The sequence below is a fragment of the Arvicanthis niloticus genome, chromosome 15 (genome assembly GCF_011762505.2).
Source record: "Arvicanthis niloticus isolate mArvNil1 chromosome 15, mArvNil1.pat.X, whole genome shotgun sequence".
NCBI lineage: Eukaryota > Metazoa > Chordata > Mammalia > Rodentia > Muridae > Arvicanthis > Arvicanthis niloticus.
Window position 1 is genome coordinate 64,233,116 of NC_047672.1, and position 26,829 is coordinate 64,259,944.

Consider the following 26,829-nt stretch of genomic DNA (forward strand, 5'->3'; position numbering starts at 1 on the left):
AAAGCCCCAAGCTCTGCTGTGAGAGTTAAAAAGAGGTATCAGGCCCTTACAAGTAGTTTGAATTTTTGATGAATAGTTAATAATGTAAGCAAATAAAACGACACAAATGTAGAGGCTAATGCTAAATATACTAAAGCTATGATTAATTGTGAAAGCAACGGCACACTGACAAGGACATTTCAGAAAGAAGTTGCTATGGGTTGAGATAGTCTGTGAAGATTTCAATTTTCCTATGTGCAAAGAGAAAAATTATGGGGTTGGTTGGTGACAGGCAAAATCAAAGTTATAGCGATCAGCAGCAGGGGACACAGTACAGAACCTTGGTCAGAGTCAGGAAACTTAAGCCCCTCATTAGGCTGACTCTGCCACCAGCCACCTACAATGTGAAGTGACTCACTCAGCGTCTGTGGTCCCCTGTTTTCTGGGCTGGAAGGAGGCTGCTGAATTAAGTGTTTCTTTCACGCCCTTCAGTTTTTCCATCATTTTGCCCTTGTCTTCTACCAACCTCAACTACCAGACAGATTCTCTGTCATTTGCAAAGGCTGCAGGGAACCTTGCGGCTCCCACGTTTAAACTCATCACACACTCAGGAGCCCCTGATTGCTCCGTTTCTATGGGACCAATTCAAGGGAGCTCTATGTGGCAACCTAGGTTATGGTTAGCAGTAGAATTTCCCATGGTGCTGTCTACAAGACTTAATTGTACAGGTCGCTTCCTTGTCCTTATGGATGGCTCTACACTAGCCTCTGCATTTTTAGAAATCCATCAAAGTAAGCTATTTATAGAAGATTTTCTTTTGATCTCCCTTGCAAATTGGGGAATTTTATTTTCCACAAAATATGCCCAAGGCTTGTGCTTGTATTTCTCCAGATTAGTCTTGTTGTATGATTAAGGTTCGTAAAAATCTACAAAAGGGGGTGGAGAGAGAGAGAGAGAGAGAGAGAGAGAGAGAGAGAGAGAGAGAGAGCGCCCTTATGAGAGCTCACCCCCAACCCCATCTAGGGACAGGTGAAGACTCCATGTTGCATTGTTTCCACCTTGTCCTTTAGGGGTGTCAGTCTCTGAGGAGAACTAATTCCTGATCCTGTTGTTCAATCCTTCAGACTCAGTAACTGCAGGCCAAAGTTTCACAAAGAAACACCTGTACTCTTCCAAGGCAATTGGAATTTTTAAGAAGGCAATTGCTTTTTGCCTGAGGTCTTTAGAGTACTTTCTGAAAGTGAAGGGGATACACGGGTTCCTAAATTACCAAGGCCCAGACTAAGACGTCACAGGCTGTTTTTACTGATGGACAGATATCCTATCCTCCCCCAAACACCCATAGATCCCGCCGGAACTACCTCCAAACCCACCCTGGACAGCGCGGCATAGACAGGGAAGGTTTGCTCGCTCTGAGGGATTGCCAGCACATCAGAAGGGGCCGGGAGCTGGGGGAGGAGATTGGAGGGAGAGGTAATCCCTGGCGTTTTGAGCATCCCCTTTTTAGAAAGACGGAGTCTCTCCCAGGACAGCTGCTGCGGTCACACCACAAACTTAAAAGCCGCCCTGCTGCTTGGAGCGTGCCTTTCCTCACCACGCTCGCTTGGCCTAAGCGCCAACTGGTGGTTCACTGTCCTAGAGAAGCGCTCGGGGGACAGGAGCGCCCCCTGCCTTCCCGCCCGGCCGTAGCCGCGGCCTCGGTGCTCCGCCAGGGCCGCCCGCGCTCCGCGGTTAAGCCGAGCTGCCGCTCCGAAGAACACGCGTCTGTGGCCGTGGTCGCCGTCCTCTCGGCTTCTTCTGGCTGTCCCTTCCTCTCTCCGAGCTTGCGTCATAAGGAAAGGAAAAGCGACAAGAGTTGCCAGCAGGAAGGTAAGTCTGTGTTCGAATCACCTGCTATTCCATGGGAGGGTGCTCTAACGACTTGATGTTAAGCAGGGATGTGGGGGTCACTGTGGATCCCAAGTGATAATCCTCAGAGCCTGGGGTGTTAGGGACTTGTGCGGAGTTTGAGAAGGCTCTGGAGAGCGGAGATCGGCTTGGGGATCCAATGAGCTCTGCTCCGGAGATAGTGCGACAATTGGGGCGCAGTGTCACTGTGTTTCAGAATCTCATTTCGAAGTCCCTCCAGTCCGCGCCGCTGAAAGTTTGCTTCCTGGGGCTCCCTGCTTGAGAACTCTACCCTCTCCCTGGATGCTGTCTTCTGAGAACCCTCCCTAGCCTGGACAGACAAGGGAGTTTAGGTGCATACTTCCAGACTCCCAATTACAGGTTCAATTGGAGCCGCGATGGTGGGGAGGTCCCGGGTGAATTAAACAAAGTGCAACTGCGCTCAGCTCGCCCCTTCTCTGTTTAGGCTGGGGACACAGAAGATAAGAGAAAGGTTGTTTTGGGTGTGGGAAAGTGAGATATGATGCCCTTTTTTCTTGCAAAGGAATCGCGACTGGGGCTCGAATGGAAATAGGCATCCTTCTTGCTGGGCGGGGGTGGGGTGGGGTGGGAGGATTCGAAGTCAGTCACCAGCCTCAAAGCTGTTAGCTGTGAAGTGAGGTAATGTTTAAGTATTCTAGAGCTAGGGACGCTTCTGTAGCCCCAGACATGACCCCTACTGGACATTTGACCGGGAGGACGATGTGGAGTGTCCCCTCTTGCTCAAGGTAGCTAATTGCTCTGGCAGCCTGTAGAGCTGTTTTCTGAACTGATATTCCTGGTGACTTGTGTTCAACCTCATGGCTTTGCTTAAGTCCCAGCGCTAGGGGGGACTTGACAGGGGGAGGAGACATCCCTGTGCTGCCGCAAGGCTATCTGGAATGTGGAGGACTGGATTGTAGATAGATGCACGCCTGGCAAGCGGAGACGCTGACCTCAGGCATTAGGTATTAAGGATGTTGTTGGAGTTAAATTGGCAAACTTTTTACCATTTAGTGTCAATCTCTAATAAAATGCAGTATTCCTACATGGACTCTTCTTTCTCCACCCAAACCCTTTACATCACTCCCACCCCCACCCCCAAACTGGGAACTCCTATTTGCATCAGAAAAAGAAACAGCAAATACCAGGAATGGGAAGGGACCAAAACTCTCAAGTTCCAAAGAAAAAGATTCTCTTTAATATGTGCACAAGCATTGGGAAAGTGGAGAAATCAACCTGGTGAAAAGAGATTATATGTGCATAAAGGAGATGATAAGAGATCCCCACTCCTGCTGCTTTTGTGTAACCCATGGCAACTGCAGGGGCCAGGGCAACCAGAGCCTTCTCCATTTGGCATGTGGAAAGAAAAATGTGAAGGATAAGGAAGGGAGGGAGGTTTCTGTCATCACTCTGTGGAAGCCCTCAGCCCTCCCTCTCTTTCTAAAGCCAGAAGATGAGCAGGAAGGATCAAAACTGGGAGTGATCACCCACACCCATCAGTTGCTTTAGCCTCCTGTAGTTTTGGAGTCCTGGCCAGTGACAGGCTAAGTGATGATCCAGGTCAGGAGATGGAAACAGACCTTGGCCCTTAAAAAGAAAGGCCAGGAAGTGATGTGTGATGAGATAAGGTGAGACTTAGAGAGGAGCTGAGAGACAATTAAATGGTACCTATTCAGACTGCCAAAATTTTACATGGAATTTACCCACTTATGAAATGGAAAATTGCCGGAGAAGGGAAGTGACATTTATCAAACACCATTGTGTCCCTGTGCTCTGTATAATGCAATGTTTTAATACTCTCAACATTGTGTAAATCTTCTCTTGATGATTAAAAAGGAAAAATTAGTATTGTTCTATCTGCCTTTTATGTTGTTTGTAACTAATTATAATTATTAAAAATTATGTCTACAGGAGAATTACTAAATCCCCACTCTGCTCATTTTTAGAGGCCACAATACTGAGCCACCATGGTATTGATTTGTGTGAACAAGTATATACTGCAAGGTTTAGGAACGCCCCAGGAGCTCATTTGTTAGGTTGTGGGTGGCTGTCTTTCAGAAAAGGAGGATAGCTTCAGGTGACTCTACTGAATAGCAAGTTTTTTTGAAGGTCTCTATTAGCAACCATTTCTATGTCAAGAGCACCAAATGAAGACAGCACCTCTCATCTATAGACCTATCATGTTGATAATATTAAAATTCCAAATGTACACACACACACACAGTGGCTTCAATGGTGCTATTACAACAACAACAACAACAACAACAACAACAACAACAACAACGACAAAGTATCCTTATCCACCAGCAACTCTGATGTGGAGAATACCTGTTTTGATGAAGGCCTCCTCTGTCCCATGACCTTAGACATGGAAAGCTTCATATTTGGCACCACTGTGTTACCTTCACAAGGTCTGCTGCTCCTTAGAAAGAGTAATGTTCAGCTCCAGACACTTTCATTCTGACTTCCTGAGGGAGAAGTCTGCTGAAAAATGTCTGTCAATACAAATGCCTTGAGACTGTCTGGAAACTATTCAAGATGAGTTGAAACTCTGGGTGAAATGATAGAAAAATAATCACTGTCATTTTCCTTTCCTATGTACAGAACTGCCTTCGGAAGCACATTTTACCCAGTGAGCTTGTTCATTTTGGAGAAGAAGTCACAGAGAGATAAACTGATCGTTGTTGTGTTATTATTGTTGTTGTTGTTTTATTGGTGCTGTTGGTCTTTTATTTTGTGTGTGCAGGGCTGCTTGTATTAGAGGGATGATTATTTTTATTCTCCAGGAAAGTCACGAGTATTACCAGTGACAAAGGCAAGGAAGCTTCTCTGCCATAGGTTTGAACTGGGGTCACTGGCAAGCTTCTCTATTCCCCTATCTTCTCTTCCATATTGGGGCATGCTCCAATTGTACTTGAAGTAAAATTAATGCAGTTTTTTATCTTTCATATGATTCATTGCATGGACACGGCATATTAACTGTCATACAGTTTGCAGAAATTACTAGGCATCTCAGTAGATAACTTCTAGGACTAGCATAATTTCATGGCCTAGCATTCTTTTAGTGCTTAAATAGAATTGCTGGGCTAAGATTCCGCCATGTCCTTATGGATGTGGACTATCTTATGTCAACGGACCATTCTTTCCAGCAGTAGTAGCATATCTTAGCTTGTTTATAACAACTTCATTTTTGCTTCTCCATTTTAAGGTTTAATACTTTCATGACAGGTTCGTTGGAAATAATCCTTTTAATTTAATAATTTATTTAATAAACAAGAATAGCAAAGATTTGTTTTGGCAACATTTTATTATTACTATAAGTACATGGAGCTACATAAGGTACTAATGTAAACTTTAAAGGTCTTTGAGTCTTCCATATCACAAGCCATGAGATGAAAGCAAAGTCAGAAGTCACAGGAAGTTAGGGAATATGGAACAATAATAATCATGATGATTGACACTTAGGAGTCCTTGGTGACCATAGTTGTGCACACCTCACAATTTTGGTTTTTAAAACTTCCCTTCCTCTAGAAAACTGTAGCCAAATCCTCCCTTACTTTTGTTTCTTTGAAGTTCCGTTCCTATTATAGTTAGATAATTCAATAGTTTTTCTGAATATGGTGTTTCTAATTACTGTGTAAACTGTAAGAATCTGAAGGAAAATAATTTCTCCTCTCCTAACTTTTAATACATTTAGTTGATACAGTACAGAGCATATACCACACACTATTGAAATCTAATTAATCTATTAATAGTATTTTACATATCTATAATATTGACATTAAGTAACTCTAGGTTCAAACTTTATTATCTCGATTATAGCAAGGAGATATTTTCTTGAGTCTGAAATTTCACTTTCACATTAAAAAGTGTTTAGAAGCTAAGGGTTTAGTGATAACACAGTGGTATAATCATCACACACGAAGGGCACATAATGAAAAGAGCTGTGTGCTACAAAAATGACCAAATTCTTGGAATTTTTGCAAGAATATAATTAATTAGGAAGGATTTAAACTATGCCATCTGTGAACATATTAGTCTACTTTAATTGTGATCCACGAAATACTTAGAAAAAAAAGAGAATAAAATTGTTGTAAATAAAAAATATACTTAAAAGCAGCTACAGCACTTTTAATTTATATTGAATCCTGATAATAAAAGAGACTAATTAGTAGACATTTTTACATAATTTAGATTATTAAGCAACATGTATGCACAATTGTTTTTAGAGTGATTGGGTATGTACTAAAATGTGCATCTCTTTTTAATTATTCTGATTCTTCACTGCCATTCTTTGATCATGCATTTCCACATAAATGCTTAAGTTATAGTAGTGAACCAGGTAATTTTCAAGCAGATTACTAATTTTCCATTAGTAAATGCATTCAGTCTGCTCATTCAAATGCAACATTCCATAAAATATACATAGAAGCCTTAATCAGAAAGGAATGAGTAAGGCAAAGTGTGAAGTGACTCATTGACCTTGGAAGTCTTACCTGGGAGAACCTGAATCTTCCTGAAGAAAGCATCTTCTTTTGTGTCCCCTTCTGCTTTGGAAAATAGAAGCAACTTCCTTTATATTACTTGTTTTTTTTTTTTTTTTCTGGAAGAAAGTTAGCCTAGTAATTTTAAAATCGAATATTTTAATAATTCATGCCATGTAACATTTTCACAGGCAAATCACAGGAAAGTAGAAATGTTATCTTAGTTAATCAAAATTTATCTGAATGGAACCATGTATCTTAATGTAGTAAGCCAATAAAGCACACACATATGCACACACAGGCATCTACATACACCAAACAGACAAAAAAAACCGCTAAATTATTCAGCTTTTTAAAATAGAGAAGTAAGGTTACTTATATGGTCAATGAAGTTGTATTATTTTATATGAAGATGCCCTTGATAACCTACCATTAGGAGACTGATATTTCTTTTGCATCATAACTACAGGTAATTACTGACTGCAGAGAAAAGAATATGTTTTCTGGAAAATTCAAAAGTTCCCTGGTGAACTATCCACCCCAAGTGGCCATCCCTGAACATATATGCCTATGCGCAGCAGCAACTGACTCAGTGGGGTATATGTGTGACTGTGAGCTTTTGTATACACATGTTTAAAAGTAATTAAGTCATGGGTGCAAGAGGGCCCGGGGAAGAGGGGAGCTGGACCAGGGAAATGAAAAGGTAGAAATAATGCAAATAGAGTACTCACGTATGACATTCTCAAACATTAAAAAGGCACAGCTGAGTTCATGTGTAATGATGAACTGATCTCAAACTAAATCTACATAATACATCTTTTATGTCATATATCATATATAAAACTAGCTTAAGGTTTTACTTTCTTCTTTTATCCTTATCACAAAAATGATCTATATGTATTAAATTTAAGTATTATGAAGTTTGGTATTTATTATTATTGTTTTTGTCAGGAGATATTTATTAATCATATATAAAATAATTAATCTATGGAACCAACATGTTCTAAGAGGCATTAAAAATTTTTAAATATTCTTATTAAAGACAGCACTTTTATATGTGAGAACAAAAAAGATAGTTGGGGCTCCAATTTCTTCTGTGATAATAACTTCTACATGAGGAAAAATGATACTAATTCAGGTTTTCTTGTTGAAATAATATATATAATTTTAGAAGGTTTCTAAAATTCTTGTTTTAGACAATTTTCATTACAGAAATGGTTCAGAATCATCAATTCAAAATGAAAAAGTGACATAAAGCAAAATTTAGAAAAGTCAGAGTACAATGTACATAGTGCAAAAAACTAGGGTGGGTTCTAGAGGAATTGCTCTACCTTCTGAGTGTTTCTAGAAATCTAAAATTATTGTGGAGAATCATGGTTAAAGCATGCATTGAAAAAGTATACTGAAGGTGAACTATTCTCTGACCAGCAGGGTTAAGAGTTTTATTTGTTTATTTATTTATTTATTTATTCATTTATTTATTTGCTATGCATGTTTTGTGTGTGTGTGTGTGTGTGTGTGTGTGTGTGTGTGTGTGTGTGTGAGTTTTGCCTGTATACATACCTATGCAGGTGCCATATGTGTGTGCCAAGGTGGTCAGGGAAGGTACCAGGCACCTGCAGTTATAGATGGTTGTGAACTACCACGTGGGTCCTGGAACTCAAACCTGGGTTCTCTGCAAGAGCATCAAATACTATTAATGGCTGAGCCATCTGTCAAGCTCCAAGATCATTTAATTGAGTGCTTGATTACTTTCTCTAATTGAGAGGACACTAATAATGGCACTACTTTCTTCTGATAATAATAAAGATAATAAATCTGATCATTATAAAAACAAATTTGTAAATTAGCTATCCTTATTATTACTTCTTTTTCAAAGTAATATTGGATACCAAATCATATCACTTACTTTATTGTAGTTTGTCATGAAAATAATGCTTTATATGAGCAATCAATAAATTAATCGTATGTGTTTTAAGGCATGCTTTCTCCCTGTATCTTTGCTGCTTACTGACTTTGCTGAGATCTATCATCATTCCCAGATGTCTTCAATTCTAGATAAAGCTTAGCAGTCCAAAATTCTTATTAAAATGACTATATGAATACTTAGATTTTTTTCTCCTTCTTTTAACTTCAGGGAACCTACCTTGTCAAATACTTTACAGATAATTAACTATAATATGATTATGTTGAATGTTAAAGAATTCCTAAAGATTTTCTCACCAAAATACCTTCTAGAATTGAAGAATGTATTTGTATTCATGATGATGAAGTGAGGACAAAAAAGAAGTCTGACACTTTCCACTGGATCAACTATATTTAATATTCACATATACATATGTGTATTACATATATATATTCAAATCATATAAATTTATATTATACATGCCACATATCAACATGCATGTACACATTTACACATATACCTCTAAATATAAATGTTATTTTTGTCTTTATTTCTTTCCTTAAGGAGAGTGATTGATATATAAAATTTCACTATTTCTCACAATGTTCTGTCTAAATTTGATACATCTTCTTTTTGTTGTTGCTTTCCTTTTTTTTAAAATGTGTGTCCTATGAAGAACCTGCTGTGTTTTCAAGTACAATTGTCAAATATGGTGGCATATACCAGTAATCTCAGCTGATGGAGAGGTCAGGACGGGAGGCTGGCAAATCTTGAGGTTGGCCTGGGCAACATATTAACAGGATCTTGTTTCAAAATACCAACGACTTGTGTGAGGCCACAGATTCAATGGCTAGAATCACTAAGCAAGCAAGTGAATAACAGCAAAAAAAAAAAAAAAAAAAAAAAAAAAAAAACAAACAAACACACACTTGGATCATAGATTTTTTTCAAGAAGCTTTCCTTACAGTTGAGCCGAAAGTGCTGTCATTTTCTATGTTTTGCTGTTTTCCTCTTTGTTCTTCACTGTTACCTTATATGCAGAATTGTTTAGTGAATTGTTTGTGCTTGACTATGGAAATTGTTGAAAATTTAGTATTTTTCTCCTCTGACTTCTTCTGTTTTTAGTTTACATGAGTCATAGAATAAACCACATAAGAACTTTTTGGAAAGAGTCTGATGACCTGGTTGCTGGAGACATGACTAAGCGCCTACCTCTGGTGACAGCCACTATATTATTCCCCGGATGATAAAACTTGTGAAAAAGACGGACATCACAAAGACTAATATGCTCTGGACTCTCAGTGGAATCTTACATTCAGGACTCCCCTGTTGTAAAAGAAAAGAAAACTTTCTTAAAATTTAATCTTAATCCATGATTGCACATGTCATCTGGGACTCTAGCACTTAGCACCTGGAGGCAGGATTAGAAGGTCAAGGCTAACCTTTGCTGTTTGTGAATTCAAGGCCATTTAGGCTCATGAGACTGTGTATCAACAAACAAACAAACAAACAAACAAACAAGCAAACAAGCAAAAGTGGTCTGACCTACAATAATTTACTTCAGTCAAAAAGAGGAATGAAACAATATAGTATTCTGATGAAAGTTTCTTTAGTGCTTATTTAATTTCAATAATGGAGACATGTTTAATTTCTATTTTGCATAAATTATTATGTGGTTTCTCTTATCTCCTATCAACTTATGCATAAGTTATTGATGGATTCTGAACTAAGTTATAACCCACTTAGTATTTTTAAAATATTCTTATAAATGAAAACAATCATTTCAAATATTATCTCTTTTGATATTTGACTTAATATAGCAGAGGACAAATTCTCTAAATTCAACATTGTGGCATATAACTAATCTTGGCATTTTTAAAATTTCAGATACAGGGTTGCCTTTTGGTCACATAACCTTTCTATCTTTCCTTTTTGTTATATTTCTATATTATAACCTACCCAATGTTTATTTATTGCCTACCATGCAGGCTAATAGACAGTAAAAGTAGATAGTCTTCTGCATGCACAACTATCTGCATGCATGATAAAAAAAATATAACACACGTAATTTACATCTTAAACTGGGAAGTTAATTCAAATCAAAAAGCTTGTGTTCCTTTTGAAGTTAGGGCTGTTATCACCTGTAATAGTAGCTGTTCACAAGCATAGATGCCAGACATAGAGATGAGCCAATAACATCTGCCTTTCTTTGGCTCAGTGCATATTTTGCAGAGCTGTGAGGATTGTTGTCTTAGACTTCTCTGTGATGAGGTTTGGCAGAGAACATTCATTGTTCAGGTTCTAAAAAGGGCAAGATTTTGGCAGGAATAACTTGCGTAGAAAAGGAATGCTCTGCTTACACATGTGCACTCAATAAACCTTCAGAGTGCTTGGGCTAACACACTATGGGTTCGCTTACCCCACCCTCCACCCAGGCTGTGCACCCTGATTAGTTAAAAGCCCTCTTTTGTTGTATTCCTATCAACACACTTCTTTTCATATTTCAGCAAATCATATTTTATTCATATTTCAAAAGTTATAATGAACAGTCATTTCATATCCTGTTCACTTTCACTCCAAAGTTATTAAAATAACAATGGCATTGAGATTTTCTTCCCCCTAGTTATTAGTAGTCACACACTCATGATGCCATGACAACCAACAAGCATCATTTTGAACGTCTCTAATCCTCTGTTATTTCAAGTTGTCATCAATGAAGACGTTGAGTTACCATCAATGTCTGGTATACAAATTATCTATATGTGAAGAATGCTGACTTATGTATGTACACTTTCATAGGTATCAGGATGAGCAAACACAATCTTGTTCATTTCCCAAGTCAATAAACAAAACTAGCCAATGTCAGCCACTTGGGCCAAACACTTGAACCCTCAATGCTTGTATTTTTTCCACACGAGGCTTTTGCTGCACTTGATTCTCCTTCCACTTGGAAAGTTTCTTGCCTTCTTTTGTTGGCAGCACTGATCGCTTCCCTCAACTAGAGGCCCCTTCCATGCTGACCCTGAACCTATGTCTACTTATATCCAAAAATTTTTGTCTGAAGAAGTAATTTTCACTTAACTCCTATTTACCTTTTCAGAAGATAAATCTCCCTCTTTCACTTTTTTCAAATTAATAGACTAACTCCTCTAGATAAGGACACACTTCCTGTCATCATTTCCCTTAGTATAGGTATGAAAGATTCATAGTATCACTTATTTGCGCTGAAGGTGGTCCATTGGTAATTCACTAGCTTTTCTTTTTTTTTCTTTTTTTTTTTTCATGTTATGACTGTTTGAATATGAAGTGCATCACAAGGCTTAGTTTACAATACACTATGGCATCACAAAGCTTATCCCACACAAATTTCCCATATATTTTATACTCTTGCAGCCCATCTACCTCAAACTCTCATCGTTATTTTAAGAAATATTTGACTGAATGTCTGCTATATATTGGGTACTGTGTGAGAGTCACTAATGGAATAAAATGAAAACCATAGCTTCTGTCCTTTGGTAGACATTCACTACCATGGACCAAGTCAAATTTCTCTATCAAGTCAGCACATATGTTAAATTTTTTTGACTCTTCAGCCAAATTCAGTCCCATAGACTTCTCAAACATTGCATATTATTTGCAATGTTGTTTACTATGCTCTAGAATGAGATAGTAACACCTTATTACCAAAGACACCACATACATAGGACACAGAACATAAATAAATCTACCTGATACTCAGCTTAAAGCTTCACCACTACTGACTTGTGTTCATAATGCTGGAAGGTACTATACAAACTACCAGAGCAGAAAAATAATCAGCAATCAAATCCATCTACAAACTGTTATCTAAACTAGCAACCTGCCTACAAGATACAGCCACTCAGCAGACACAATTGTTAAAGAAATTAACCAACCACTTTTAAAAATTAGATTTAAGGCCCACTCCATGTGAAGGAACCCATAAGTGCTTTGTTAGTGAGGTCAACCCTAGAGCCTAAGGCTTTATAGTCATGAATCCAGGGGAAAACATACTACTATTATTCTGCTAAATAAATATAGAAATAAAAGTGCTCTAAATGTTGATTCTACAGATCAGTACATTGCTTAGCCTCCAGCATAGAAGTCCTATGCCTATTCATTGATTATGCCGTTTTCACCTTATCCTCTGCTATGAGTTATGAAGAAACTATGTCCAGCGTTTCTTCCTCATGGTAGATTATTTTGGGTCCCAAATCTTTCATGAAAGCACCACAAACTTTAACTCATCATTTGAGATTAGTCTTTAGTCCATAACACTTTTATTATAAAAGGAACAGCATGAATTTAGAAGTGAAAATTTTAGAGTCTTTAATTAAGATAATGTTAACTGGATTTTGAAGCATTGGGGAAAAGGTAGTACAATGGTTTATGTGATAAGTTATGAGAAAAATACAGTTTGAGTTAATTTTCTAGCTATGTCATTCACATAGTCATGTGGTGTGTCCATTTCTCCATTTGTTTAGATCCATGGATCATACTAACCTCATAGTAACATTTTTAGAAATATTTTATACAGACAAACAAAATGTTATATGGTACATTATAATTCCCGTGTAACTTTGTCTTGTTTTACACAGGCTATGCCTATTACACATTTATATAGATTTCTATTTTATCTATATTGTGTGCTGTCTTCTTATTTATCTGATGAAACCATTCCAAACACAGTCTTGTGGTTGCTAATCCTAGCATATAGTTGAATAAAAGAATAATATTTCAAAATCACTCCTCTTCATTCTCCTTCTTTTTCCAACTCCTGCTCATATTCTTGCGTCTTCCTTGCTCAGAAGTATGAAGACCACACTATAGACAATAGAATATATTAGATAGGTGTTCCAACAAGAAAATGCCTCTACATATGATATGTAAGAAGCACTTATTTATGGACACTAATCATCAAGTAATACTATCCTGAAGCATCCCTGTTTACATTTTCATCCTGTTTTCATGACATTACAGTGTTTTCCTTTTCCTTGCTTGCTTTGTAACATTGCCTACTTCCTGGATGCAGTGTTCCGTTCCCAAATGCAGATACAAATTGTTCAACAGCCTATTTTAAAGACTTGTGAACGTGTGTTCCTTTTTCCACTTATGTATGCCTGCTCTCATACCCATCCTTTTCCCAGAATTCACCCACTGGTGTGCCTACTACTTTGTCCCGGTACATCTTCTTGTCAGGTATCGTTCTTGTGACCTTTCTTAAACGGCCCCACTATTATAACATTTCAAAATATCCTATTTTAGTATGCTTCATAAGAAAGTGAAGGGGAAACAAAATGATCTAATTCACTGCTCAGTTACTTGAGGAACTGGAAATAATCCCAGAATCAAAAGAGTCTCATGCCCAGACACAAGATCATTTCTAGACCACACACTAGTGCGGAACTATTCCTACTTGAGATGTCTGGCTATGAATGGAGTACTGGAGGCTTTCTTTCTTTTCTTTATGTTTAGGGGACTCTACTAGAAGTCTCAATGATGTCTTTATGGAATCAAGTTACCTAAGGAAAGTTAAGTCCTCATCTGACAAGAAATAGTGTCAGAAAGAGAGCAGAGATAAATTTTAACCCTCTGGATCTGTGAAGACTTTAGTAGGAAAGTATGCTTTTTCCCCCCCATGTTGCATCATTTGTTTGGCAATTCTCTGCTGTAAAACTAAACAGGAGTGGCAAATATGTTAATCAGTGATATTCTCCGGAAGTTAAACTTTAAGGTCATCTGACGAATGGTCTGAATTATTATGGGAAAATGCTTTTGAATGCCTTTTTGATGCTGTTACCATCTAGTCTATTCTCACAATTATCTCTTTTGGTTTTTGAGTGATTACCAGTATAAATTGTATAAATAATTTATGAACCTATTTCACAAAAATAAAATGTTTTACAAAAAATATAGTGTAGATGTGAATTCTTTTTAAATATTTTCAAAATAGCACAGGCCCCATCACCACATGTTTCTCATAAGAATGCTCAGTATTGCCCTCTAGTTACTATGATGTTATGATACATATAAACTGAGGCTTAATGTATATATTTACAGTTAAAATTCCTTTTCATACTCAAGTAATAGAAACTAGTCTCCTTTTACATATAAAGACACTTCTGGCCTGCCTTGTCTAATAGTAGCTGTAAGACTTTCCTGATTCAATAAGAATCCTATCTTAGACAAAAAAAGGAATTCTGTGTAGAGAGATCAAAAATGCTTCAAAAGGCACAAGGCTGGGCATGGTGGTTGATACTTCTAGTCTAGAAGATCAGGAGATGACAACAAGAACATCAGGAGTTCAAGGTCACATTTGATGCATAATTTATAGTGGATTTAATTCCTGTTTGGAATATAGAGATCCTGTCTTAAACACACCAACAAATAATATCTAGAGAAGGAGGGAGAAAGAGAGAGAGGAAGAAAGAAGAGAAAAAAAAGGAATAGAATAGAGATAAGAGAGACCACAAGAACATACATATCATGATAAGTTCCACTACTTGGTATGTTAGCAATTGTACCATATGCAATTAAGTCTTCACAAAGTCCAGGTAACAGGGAATGGAGAACTAGACAGCAGAACATATGGAGGTTCTTGATTGGTGGTGCCAGAAGTTTAAGTTCTGTGACCCTTCCAAGATACGTAATTCATGCATTTTCTTCCTTTATCTTTGGTTTCTGTAATCTTTACATTAATTCAGCCAGTGTAAGTATGACCAAAAGTTCCATGAATGGTTCATGAAAACTAATCCAACCTAGGAAGGTTGTTGAGGACAATTCATATTTGTAGAAGGTTGATCAGGTACACAGCAAAAAGAAACAGTGGCTTGCTATTGGTGTCTGATATATATGAGATGACTGCATTAGAGGTAGAAGATCAGGGTTTTTAAAGCCCAGCCATGTTACAAAGCTATTTTTGGCCTAGTCTGTGCTACATGGAAAATAGACAATAAGCAAAAAATACTGAAGCAGTCAGTTCGAAGACTGTTTAGTTTTACTCTTTACCCTTCTTGCTCTCTCTGAAATTATGTTGCCTCTTTTTCTTGTTTCTATTATATATACCATAATACTCCACCCTCAGAGTTATCATACCATGTTATTCATTATTATGAGCATAGGCATCAAAGCTGGGTAAGACTATTGGCTACTTCCCTTTCTTGGAATCCTGCATAGCAGGATTCTGAGTCCATGAATGCCAGTTCTCAGGAAGGAGGTGTTTAGGTCAAATCCTTTAGACCAGGGATCAAGATAGGAAATGACGTCAGCAGAAGGAACTTACTTCAACATCTGGGAGGTAACCAGGCACTATAGCAAAAGCCTATAACCTTTTGGAGTCTTTTGTACAATCCTGACCAATAACCCAAAAGAGGGCTTCTTAAACCTTGTGTTGAGGTTTTGTTAGACAGTCTGTACCTAATGGAAGAAGAATTGTTAGCTTAGATAGGAAATTTTCATTTTAATTATGTATGTATATGTATACACCAATTTATATATATTATATGTAATTTTAAGTGAACAGATACAAACGTGATACCTTATGACTTTTCAGAGTCTGTACTGTTCTTTAAAAGTAATTTTACTTTCTTTGTGGTATTTCATTTATCCTTTAGTGTACTAGTCAGTGGAAATTTGATAATTGTCTTTCCAAAGGTGTTTTAGGAAATGAGAAAAGTCAGGCTGCTTTTCTAAATATTTAGAAAGGAAACTGTTTTCAAAGGATAACATCACATTTTTCGGAGGACATGACAGGTAAATTTTGGGATTATTGGGTTGTTTCAGAGCCATTAAGCAATGATTGACATTGATCAAATTAACATACCTATAGACACAGATTAAAATCAGAGAGCTAAGGTAGGAGCTATTCAGCTAGCATTTAGGTCTGACTTGAGGAATCCTGTGCTTGCTTCCTTACCCTGATGGCTCTTTTCCTTGCTCTGTCATCACTAGCACACCATCAGATGAGAAATAGCCAATGACTCTCTTAGCCCATATTTAATTTGCAAAATAATGCCAAATTTGTTCTTATAATAGAATCTTGGGTCCAACAGTGCTCACAGTACCAGTTATGAATGAAATTTTTTTCCTTTATCTCCACCTTTAGATGTTGACATCCTACTTTTTAAAAGCCAATTCAGTCCTCTCCTCCACTTTCAATATGCCAATCCAGAATACATATATCCCGACTTTTGACCTTGACACACATCTGAGCACTGTGCACTAAACCACTTCAATTTTAAACTACTATATATGGAATTTTAGTGTTTCTAAGAATCAACTTTCTTGAAGCAGAGATTCATTTCCAGTATCATATTCCCTTAGACACTTCATAGAGATGTCAATTCTGGTCATTTTGCAATTACAGATGAAAGAAATTCAAAGAGAGGTTGAGAGGGAGAAATAAGATCATGCATCACCTATAACATCAGTGAAGTGTATTTTTTAAAATATAAAAATAATATGGATTCTTCAGATTTCTTTTTTTCCAGTTTTGAAAAGGTATAATCAAGAAGTCTTAGAGATACAAAAGACAAATCTTTGAGGTAGCGGTATAATTTTAATTAAATTTTTTTTGCAAAGAATAAACTGGTATCTAATGTATGACTAAGCTTATAAACCTTGGACATTTTATAATGACTCAAGTTTGCGTTCTTTCTCATTGACCAGTTTTTGCTGCAGCCTCGAATAATCAAAGGAGGCAAAGAATCAAGAGTGTGAAAGTCACAGGCAATTGTGTAGTCCTCAGAAGACAGAGCCCCGGAAGTTATTTTATGGACTGTACACCCAACTCTTGGAACTCCTCCAACAATGCATGTTTTGTTAAACTTGGTCAGCATGAGCACTGGAGGCTGTCGTTTCACTTATTCTTGTTCATCTTTTAAAGTTCCAACTTTGGATAACGATTGGAATGCAGGGCTAGTAATCTGTCTGTCACAGAATACCTATTAGGAAATCTTTCTAGTTAAGAAATAATGATTTTTAAAATCATCTAAATTGATCAATGCAGTTGTTGTATTTCATAATTTAAAAAAGCATCCCTAGAAACTGTGTACTCCAATTTTGTAATTCCACAGAGGATTGGGGATGCACTGATATGACTTTCTTCTCCTAGGCTTTCAACACCCTCTATTCTTCCTTCCCCCTCCCTCCCTTTCTCTCTCCCTCCCTTTCTCCCTTCTTTAAACATGAATGGATAACTTGTCTATTTTTAAATCAGTGCTGAGAATTCAAAGCGGAATAGCCCCCGGCTTGAGTGGGTTTGGAACCACAGCTATGGCACACTGGCTACAGTGTGCTCAGAGGTACACATTAGGAAGTCACATAATAGCAGTTTCAACGGAAGTCTCTTTACTTCTATAAAGGGCAAATATTTTGTTCCTTGGTGATGTCAACATGTACTTTAGAAAGGTGGTGCATTTTGCAGGAGTTGTTGAAATTTGAAGCCAGGTGATGTTGAACTAAGGCCCACATGTCAGTGATTCCTTCCAGAAGCACAAATTAACTTTCCCATGTTATATTCATGAATTGTATTCAGCTATGTTCAATCACGAGAAAAATGAGTACAATGATGTGTATAATTTATCAATTATGTTTTCTAATTAATCTAACTTTATGTCCAATTTTATAGAATATATGACTATATATCCTGTATAATATATATGATTCCATGTATTTATAAATGATTATATATATTATAACATAAATAAGATATCACTATACATTATAGGTTTAATGGGTTATATTATAAATAGAAAGTAGTGATAATATTTTTTGAGAGTTAAGTAAAATATTTTAGAGAGGAGAATTTATGGTGTAAAAAAAGAAGCAAGTCTTATTGTGCCAGATAAAATATAATTTTTTTTACTTACACTAAATAGCAGGAAAGTTAAGCTGGGTTACACTCATCTTTTCCGATTGTATACTTGGGCTTTGGAACTGTCTTCTTGCTAGTTTGTGCCACCCATTATGAAGTGAGCTCCAGGGCAGCAGGCTCAAGTCTGGCTACTCCTTAGACATTGACACTGATGCACAAAGGGTATACTCAAAACTTGTAACTGTTGACTGTTTCTATCACCAGATAAGTGTCTCAAAGGTCCTTTGTGATACTTTGAATGACTTAGGGCATTCAGGAAGATTCTTCTACAAAAATGAGCAAGTGTTTTGTTGTCTTTTATTTTGATATCATAAAAGAGTATACTCTCATTTATATTGCTATTGCCTATTAATTTTACAGAAACTTCTTCATTTAAGAAACATAAACTAAAGATAGACCTGTTTGAATTTACATATTATTTGCTATTATGTATTGATTACAGAATCAATATAGCTTTTCTGAGTACCTTGTAGAAAAGACAAAGTTGTCTAGAGACTGATGTTCAACCGCATTAGTCCACCCCACCTCCCAACATGAAGTAATGTGTAGAGTTTGTGTGATCACAGAAGTGGTAGGGTTTTTTCTTTCTTTTGTTTTCAAATGTGCTACATATTGGTTGATCTCTTCTAACAGTTGACTGTGGTAAAAACTATACAGAACACTTTCAAAGTATTCAAATATAGCTGTCCTTTACTTCCAAATAAATGGCCTCATCAAAAAAACATTTAACCCAGCAGAATGTAGCCTCAGTCTGTTCTCTGTAGCTCTTTGTCTGTGGGAGGTATAAATTTATCTGAAAGGCTGCTGCTTTTAATTTCTCATCTGGGCGTGAACAAAGAAAAAGATAACACTTTGGTGCAATATCATTCTTTCTTGGTGTGGTCACCTTTAATAATAGAAACAAAAGATGCATTTCCCAGTGTGCTCATCATAATCCTGCCAGGAAGCAGGTGTTCGCTCTTATTTTCTTTGAAATCATGTACTTATTTATTGCATTATGTCTTTTAGTTGTAGATATTTTCCTGTAGAGGGAAATTCCATCTTTCCTGGAATAATAACCCCCTAAATTTTAGATAAACTTAAAAAAAATCTGCTGAAATGATAGGAAAACACACTTTTTCTTCTTATCCATAGTTGTGTTTTGATTTCATTTCTACAAAGTGTTTTTAGTACTTGAGAGTTTTTAGTACTTCCTGAGAGTACTTTTATTGAATAAAAATGACCCAAGTGAACTTAAAAGTGAACTTAAATCACATTCTCACAAATGCACAAATCTACGGATATTCAACAATAATGACAGCTTTACAGGAAATTATAGTGAAAGAAGAAAATTTATAATAATAATTCATCCACCTGTACTATCTTTTTCATCTCTTTATCCCTGCCAAAATTTTTTGTGTCTCTATTGTAGCACTTCTACCTTTTGGTCATTATCCGTATTTCTAGGGACTCTTCACTTCACTTCATCCATGCAGCCAAAGCCTTTGGCTCAGGCATGTGAAAGCACAAACTTTCAGCTTATTTTAACTTTTCACTCATGTCCTATCTACGCAATTGTTATAAAACCCTGGGGTTGGGGCCTGATTTCATTCTGGTTTGGGGATCATGAGGCAGGTTGTGGTTCACAGGCATCTTATGAAATACACGCTGCTTTACAAGCAGCCTTTGTCAGTCAATATTTTTTTAAGAACCATCCATCTGTATTGATTTTCAGACATTTTTTTTTCTGCTTTATTTTGCAAAGAGGAATTGAAAATCTATCCTAGAACTTACATTGTCACCCAGAGCCTTGGTATAATCTGCTGCTTAGGACAGAGCTCGTAACAAACTCCCGAACGAAACATCCAGCTCCTCGTTGTTGCTCATTTACCTTTATGTTCTCCAAGGACTTCAAAAGCAAAACGACAAGAAGGAACTAGCATTTAACGTATTAGTGTGTTTGTTTTAGTGACCTTTTTGATGTCTTTATTTCTGCAACTACCATACAACTAATAATCTGAATGATACAGACCTGTCAGTCGTCTCTAGTACAAAGTAAAACAGGTGCTATGGGTCTCCAGCCCTAGTTCCTGTCCTGTTTCTGGTCCCTATGAGCTTATAACCCTGAACACCTAGCCATGGTTTTCTATGCCTTCATTTCAGCGTTGGAAAAATGAGAGTAATAACAGCATTGGCCATCTATGCGCCAGGGGTATTAAATGAGTCAAAGTGTGTTAGCATTTCGAAATAATACCTGATTCATATCATCTGTTGCTGTTACCACTTTCATTTGCTCTGTATTTTCAATAAGTTCAACAAGATTTTTTAATTTCCTTCATTTCCATTATCACTGCCATACGATAGTCATTTGTGATCTTTTGTATATGCTATATTGATAGTCTTCTAACTCACACTCCTTTTCACGGTTTATCCTGAGACCTGTCTGATTTGGTATAGTGCATTTCAGAATTTTTGTCTTCATTGAGAATGTTTCACTCTGTGTGATTAGCATCTCTCAAAAATTACACAATTTAAACAAAGCTAAAAATGACACTGAAGCGTTATGTGCGTGTTTACATGCAGATTTAAATATGTATGTGTGGGGATGCAAAATGCGTTGCTACTGAAAAACAGTGTAGGTACTTCTGTGAAAGCCACTAAGCCTGACCATATGCTTGTCTTCTGCGCTGGCTAATCTTAGTTGTACTACTAGCCACAGATGAAGTCAGGAGAATTAAGATTTTAAAACAACGACCTCAGTTCTTCTGGGAAACCATGATGGCTTTGGTGAAGAGATGGTGGCTAATTTGTTATTTTCAGTATCCTGAGGAGATTGCCTAACAACATAACTTGTCTGCCTCATTTGAACAACACTGCCATTTACTCCTACGTTGGTGATGGCAGTATCCTGTCTAAACACCTTACCTTGTCATGGCTGGGCTGAGATTTAACTTTCTGTCTGTTAATGCTTATCTTAGCCTTTTGAAACATTACATCATTCCTTTCTCTTGTGTTGCCTCATACGTCTCTTGAAATATTATGTAATCTCACACCCAAGCTCAAATGACATCCCTACTATGAAATTACCCTTGATTTTATTCACCCGCTCCCCTCTTCATAAGTTGGGAAACTTATTACCATTATTTTATTTATGTTTTGTGTATCTTGTGGAGCACTTTACATCCTGCCTCAACTTTAGTTGTTCATGAACATGTTTGATTTCACTGAATATATTATCTCTTTTGAGTGAAAGGCCAGTTTACTCCCCAGCTATAAGTACAATGAAGTTGAATCTTATATAAGTTTTGTTTTAAAGTCAATATTTAAAGTTAAAATTAAACAGTGCCCAAAATGTCCTGAAAAGTTCCTAAGGAAATAGAGAGCAGGTATTATGAATTATTTACATGCCACCCTGGGGACCGATATTTAGTCTCTCAAGAAAGTGCACTAGAAGTTCTCCTTCTGTATTACATCAAGCCACTTTCTTCACGTTAGCCACAGATGAAGTAATTGTCTTTCCTTGAGAGGCTGTGTTATATGAAAAGGTCCATGTGTCATTCAACAGGAAAATCAAATGCAGCTTACAGGAATGCTCAGACTGTGAGAACTGGGAATGACTAAGAAAACCTTATTTTATTTTTTTTTAAAAAAATTACGATTGTTGATCTGGATGCAGGCATTCTATCAGTGCTAGACTGCTTGCCTTGCATGAGGGAAGCCCTAGCTTGATCACCAGGAAGAGAGTAAGGTGATTTTTTTCCCCTCAAATTCTGTCTAACCACTTAGTGATCAAGGAATGTGGTTTCTCAAGTTTTACAAGATTTTAGACACACATATAGGATGACACATGCAGGCATAGATGGAAATGTCGGCTAAAAATAAATGACTAGCTGAAGCAACTGGTTTAAATCCTGGGTGATAGGTGGCCACTTGACAAAAGATGGAGAGGTTCAGCTCACACCATTCCCTGAAGAAATTACCATTGCAAAAAACTCAGACTTTTCCTCAAACAGACTTCCATTCAAGCCTGTGCTCTGTGCCTCTATGACTGACCTTAAACAGTGGCTTACGGCATTTTTTTTTTTTTTTTGCATCAGTTTTAGAACAAACTAATGGAGATTAAAGAGAATATTTATCCTCCAGAATCTGAAATGTGATCTGTAAGGTTTAACTTATAGTAGGCACCCCAAAGTTTGGCTTTCAGTGTCATTATTGATTGTCATATTCACAAAGAAAATATTTATGACTGATGGCATGGCTTTATTGGAAGATTAGAAGGATTCACTTTGGTGCTTTTGAATGGCATTCAGACATGAAATGCTTGGTTATTTATTTGATTCAGGGCTGAAACATTTGGCTGTTTCATGGCAGTTCTGGGAATGAGAAGAAGGAAGCCTCTTTGAATGATTTTTGAAGATGGGTTTCTGAATTGGGTCTTTCAGGAATAAGTGACTTCTTTGCCCATTTTCCACGAATTTACATTTTTTTTCATAGTAAACTCTCTTGGATCTAATGCATTTTAAGTAACATCTCACATTTTTAATAAGGACAGCCTTTAATTCTCACTCTCCTTTTATCTTTTCTTTTTTGGACACTTTAGATTTTTTTTTAAATACTATTTGTGTAACTTCTTTTTTCTCCTAAACCTTATGTCACTCCAATGTCATAAGTATTCTCATGGAATTGGAAATTGACCTTATATCTCATGCTTCACTAACAGACAAGCACTGAGCTCTTTGTTTTAAAAATCTTAATTCTCCTGACTTAATCAGTGGCAAGTAGTACAATGTTCTGCCTTTCACTTGTGGGGAAAAAAAAAAAAAAAAAAAAAAAAAACCTCAGACATGAGAAGATGGAATAACTTTTCCAGATTTCCTCTGCCAAGCGCTGCAAATGGAACATAGACCTGGGCAGTTGGATTTCGTAACTTTAGCCCTTGCTTCTACAGAGACAGTGGGTGGCTTTCATGTGGGCGGTTTGCACAGTTACTACTTTGTCTTTTGTTTGTAATTTGTTTTATATCTGCCCATAGGATAGGTATCTATATGTTTCATTCATAGTTGTGTTATTTCCACTGGATTTCCTTCTAATTATTTTCCTTTCAAAATAGAAATGCATATTTCTGTGTGTACTCACCCTTCATCATCCTACATGGCACACCCTTGTCTCTCGTTGTCATTGGCTCAACACTCGGGAAGTTCTCAGCCTCCAAACTTCTGCTGTCCAATGGCCAATGCCTGACTCGGTGCCTTTATCCTGTCTTTCATTTAAATGCCATTTCTCTTTCTGCCAGTTCCAAGATGCTGTTTGCCACTGCTACGAATTTCCTCCTGCTACTGGAGCCTTCTGTTCTGCCGATTGCTCCTTGGTGACCTAGAGAAGTTGCTGCCAAGTGTCTTTTTGCACTGATGCTCGTTTTTTCACGTTGGAAACTTGACAGAGCTTCCTCTATTTTCCACATTACTCCTCAGGTTTTGCCAAACCCTCCTAGAATACCTTTCTTCAGATTGTCTTTCTTTTCCTCTGCCCTTCCACCCAGCTGCACCTTCAGAGTTTCTGATTGATCCGAGCACATCAATCTATTGGATCCTTCCACTGTTTTGACCCACCATGATGAAATATGTATTTTAATAATGTGTATTATATCACTCTGTGTGAAATACTGTCTTCCCCTGAAACAAAATATTTACGCATACTAGATAATTATGCAAATAAGTTACTATTATTTTTTTATCACATTTGCTTCTTTTATTACCTTTAATAACTGTGATTTTCTAGTCACAAGATACTCAAGGCTAGGCTGTGATTTTGTACACTAAGTAGTATTTTGCTAATTTTATGCTGGTACTGTTATTGAGTTTATATATCTAGTAACAATCAGTGAAGAGATACTATGTCCAACAGGCAGAAGATTCAGGTCTTTGATGTTTTTGTTTTTCTTGTTGCCTTGACTTTGGCTTCTCAGTAACTTATTGGATTCTCAGCTCCATTGTCTGTCAAATGATGAACGAGTGATATGAAACTGCAGAAAAATATCTCAACAGAGATAAAAGACATGTATACATCTTACAAGTTTAACATGCCCACTACATATGTTCATTTCATTGGTTCTCAAAGCTCCAAAATAAAAGTTTGTCCACAAATAAAATATAGCAGTCAAATACAAGCTAGATCATTATAAGCCTTTCAGTTCACCATTTCTATTGTCCATGTGATGTGTCTGACAACGCTGAAAACTTTACTTTGAGTTTTAATAAAAGACCTTTATGTTTGTATCTATTGACACAAATATGATAATCCAAAAATAATACCCATGTGGGCAGTTCAGGTACTTCCCACAGGATGGAAAATACAGAGTGATTCATTGAGGAAACACAGTGCTTTTAGAGTGATTGTAGCAACATGTGTCGTGGATGCAGCTCAGCCTGGGAGAGCTCCGCTTCCTTCTGTGATAGCACAAGCTTTTATATCTACGCACATGTCTGATTATTTATGAGATTCATTTTTAGTTTACTATTTTAAAGTACCTCACTTTAAACCCATATAAAGAATCACTGAGAGTGACATTTAAAGGGCTTACTTTTCTATTTCATTCTGGAAAATGATGCATAAATTCTCCAGCTCAGGTTAATACTTTCCATAAAGAAAATATGGAAAGTAAAGCTAATTTTTACTTTGGAATAGTTTAGATTTTCAATGTGATATTAAAATCCTTTTTTTTTTATTGCATTTACCTCCTGAATACTTAACATCATGTGTTGTTATGTGTGTGGCTTTATCATATTTATATCAGCAGACTGGTATAATCTTTCTTCCAGCTCTGTGTTTCTCCTTATCACGAGAATCAGTTTATCACTTGTATTTATTTATCATTTTATCCTAACTTCAGAATTGCTTTTTTGGTGTGTTCTTTATTACAATTATTTTCTATGACTCCTTCTTTAGATTCCAAGCTAAAAGTGTGCATATTGTTGATTATTCACAGATAAATTCTTAGCCCATCACTTGTTGCTCAGCCGGGACCTGCTTATTTAATGCTGTAATCTTTCATCTCAAATCATCTTTTTCTGCATATTAATTATTCTTTTCTCCTGCCTCTGAACTTCTTCCAGGTTCTCTGTACATCTGTGATAATGAGGTGCCACTTCTGAACACCAGGTGCAGCCCCTTTTACTCCTGCCTAGGAGGGTCCAAGGCTGCCATGAGGCTTCTTGTTCCCTGCGGTATTCATTAGAGAGAATGCTTGTCTCTACAGGCAGGGCCAAGCATGGCCCTGACACTCTTTTCTCAAGCAACAGCCCTCTGGCTTAATCCCTTTTCCAGAGTAGAAATCTCAACTCAATTCATATTCACCCACCCTCGTTTGTGCTGTGTGTGCGTGTGCGTGTGCGTGTGCGTGTGCGTGTGCATGTGCGTGCCCGTGTGCGCGTGCGCGTGCGCGTGCGTGTGCGTGTGCGTGTGTGTGTGTGTGTGTGTGTGTGTGTGTGTGTGTGTGTATTGTGTGCACATATTTATATCTTTTAAACCAGTAAGTATGTAGTTTGATTTGTACTATTATACCTGAAACTTTCTATCAAAATTGCTTAAATATTTGGGCTACAATTCTTTTATTGTTTAAAATTTGGTAATAATTCAGATCGTATTCATAAATTATATCTTTATTTGGAAAGATAGGATTGGTGTGCCATCTCTGAAATAGGAGCTGTGTAAGTTACGGCTTGTGGTTTGACTCTTCTGCAAAACTAACTTGTCATCTTTTCATTCTTCGTTTTCTTTCTGATCTGCTGCTCCTCCTGCTCCTTCTTCCAGTCTCGTTTTTACTAAGACTACAAAAGTCTGAAAATAGTGATAAAGAATTAATTCAGAATCGAGTTCTACAGCTAAACCGAAGCACAGGCCTTTGTAACTTTTAATCCATTTGTGACAAGAGCTAAGTTTAACAAAATGACAATAAGACAGCATTTCATTCATGAATGTTCCAACAAATAAAATATCGTGACTTCAGCAAAGTCTGAGAGCAGACAAGCAAAGACCTTGGAAGCTTGACATGTTTTTCTTTCTGGTAGAAAAATCACCAAGATCTCCCAGCAGTGTACCAGAAGGAGCCTACTGAAGTACTTTCACCTTTGAGTGTGTGTTCTGTACCATCGGAAATCTGAAGCCATGGAGGATGAAAAGGAGCTAGGAAAATATTGTAATGGTCTAGGAATTAGGAAAGAAAGGCATGCATGCATGAATTTGGAGGAAATTTTGAATCTTGTAGACTAGGCTAGGAACCGACTTTAAAATTGGCGATTAAAAGAGGTTTGTTTGAGTCTTACCACCATGAGTTGTTTCATAGTAAATCAGATCTCCTGATCATCTCTGTGTCTTTCCAAAATGGGGTGCTTGGAGAGGGTAGGAAGGAAACTGCAGCTATAACAAGCCCCATATTTGCTTTAGATACTTGTAGCTGGTTATGCAATTTTTGTATAAAAAGTAGTTATTGCCAAAATAAATGAACTTTGGGGTCTAGGCTAAGTATGGGAAAAGGAGGCACAAAGAAACTTCTGATTTAAACATAGAGTCTGGCCAGAGAGATCAGCCCCTAAGATGAATGTGAAGAGGAGTGAGCAGAGAAGACACACAGGAGGTCATGTGGGAAAGCCTGGAGAATAAGGGCATCTTGGAAGAGCCATAGA

General features: G+C 37.2%; 1 protein-coding gene across 1 annotated transcript in view; it reads left to right on the forward strand.

The window, feature by feature from the left end:
• Positions 1-1,430: 1,430 nt before the first annotated feature.
• The window catches only part of Sema3d (semaphorin 3D), a 185,081-nt gene continuing 159,682 nt past the window's right edge, over positions 1,431-26,829 (forward strand). The window contains exon 1 of the mRNA XM_034519617.2: positions 1,431-1,848. The gene's annotated coding sequence lies outside the window, so the exon portion shown is untranslated. The remainder of the gene's footprint in view (positions 1,849-26,829) is intronic.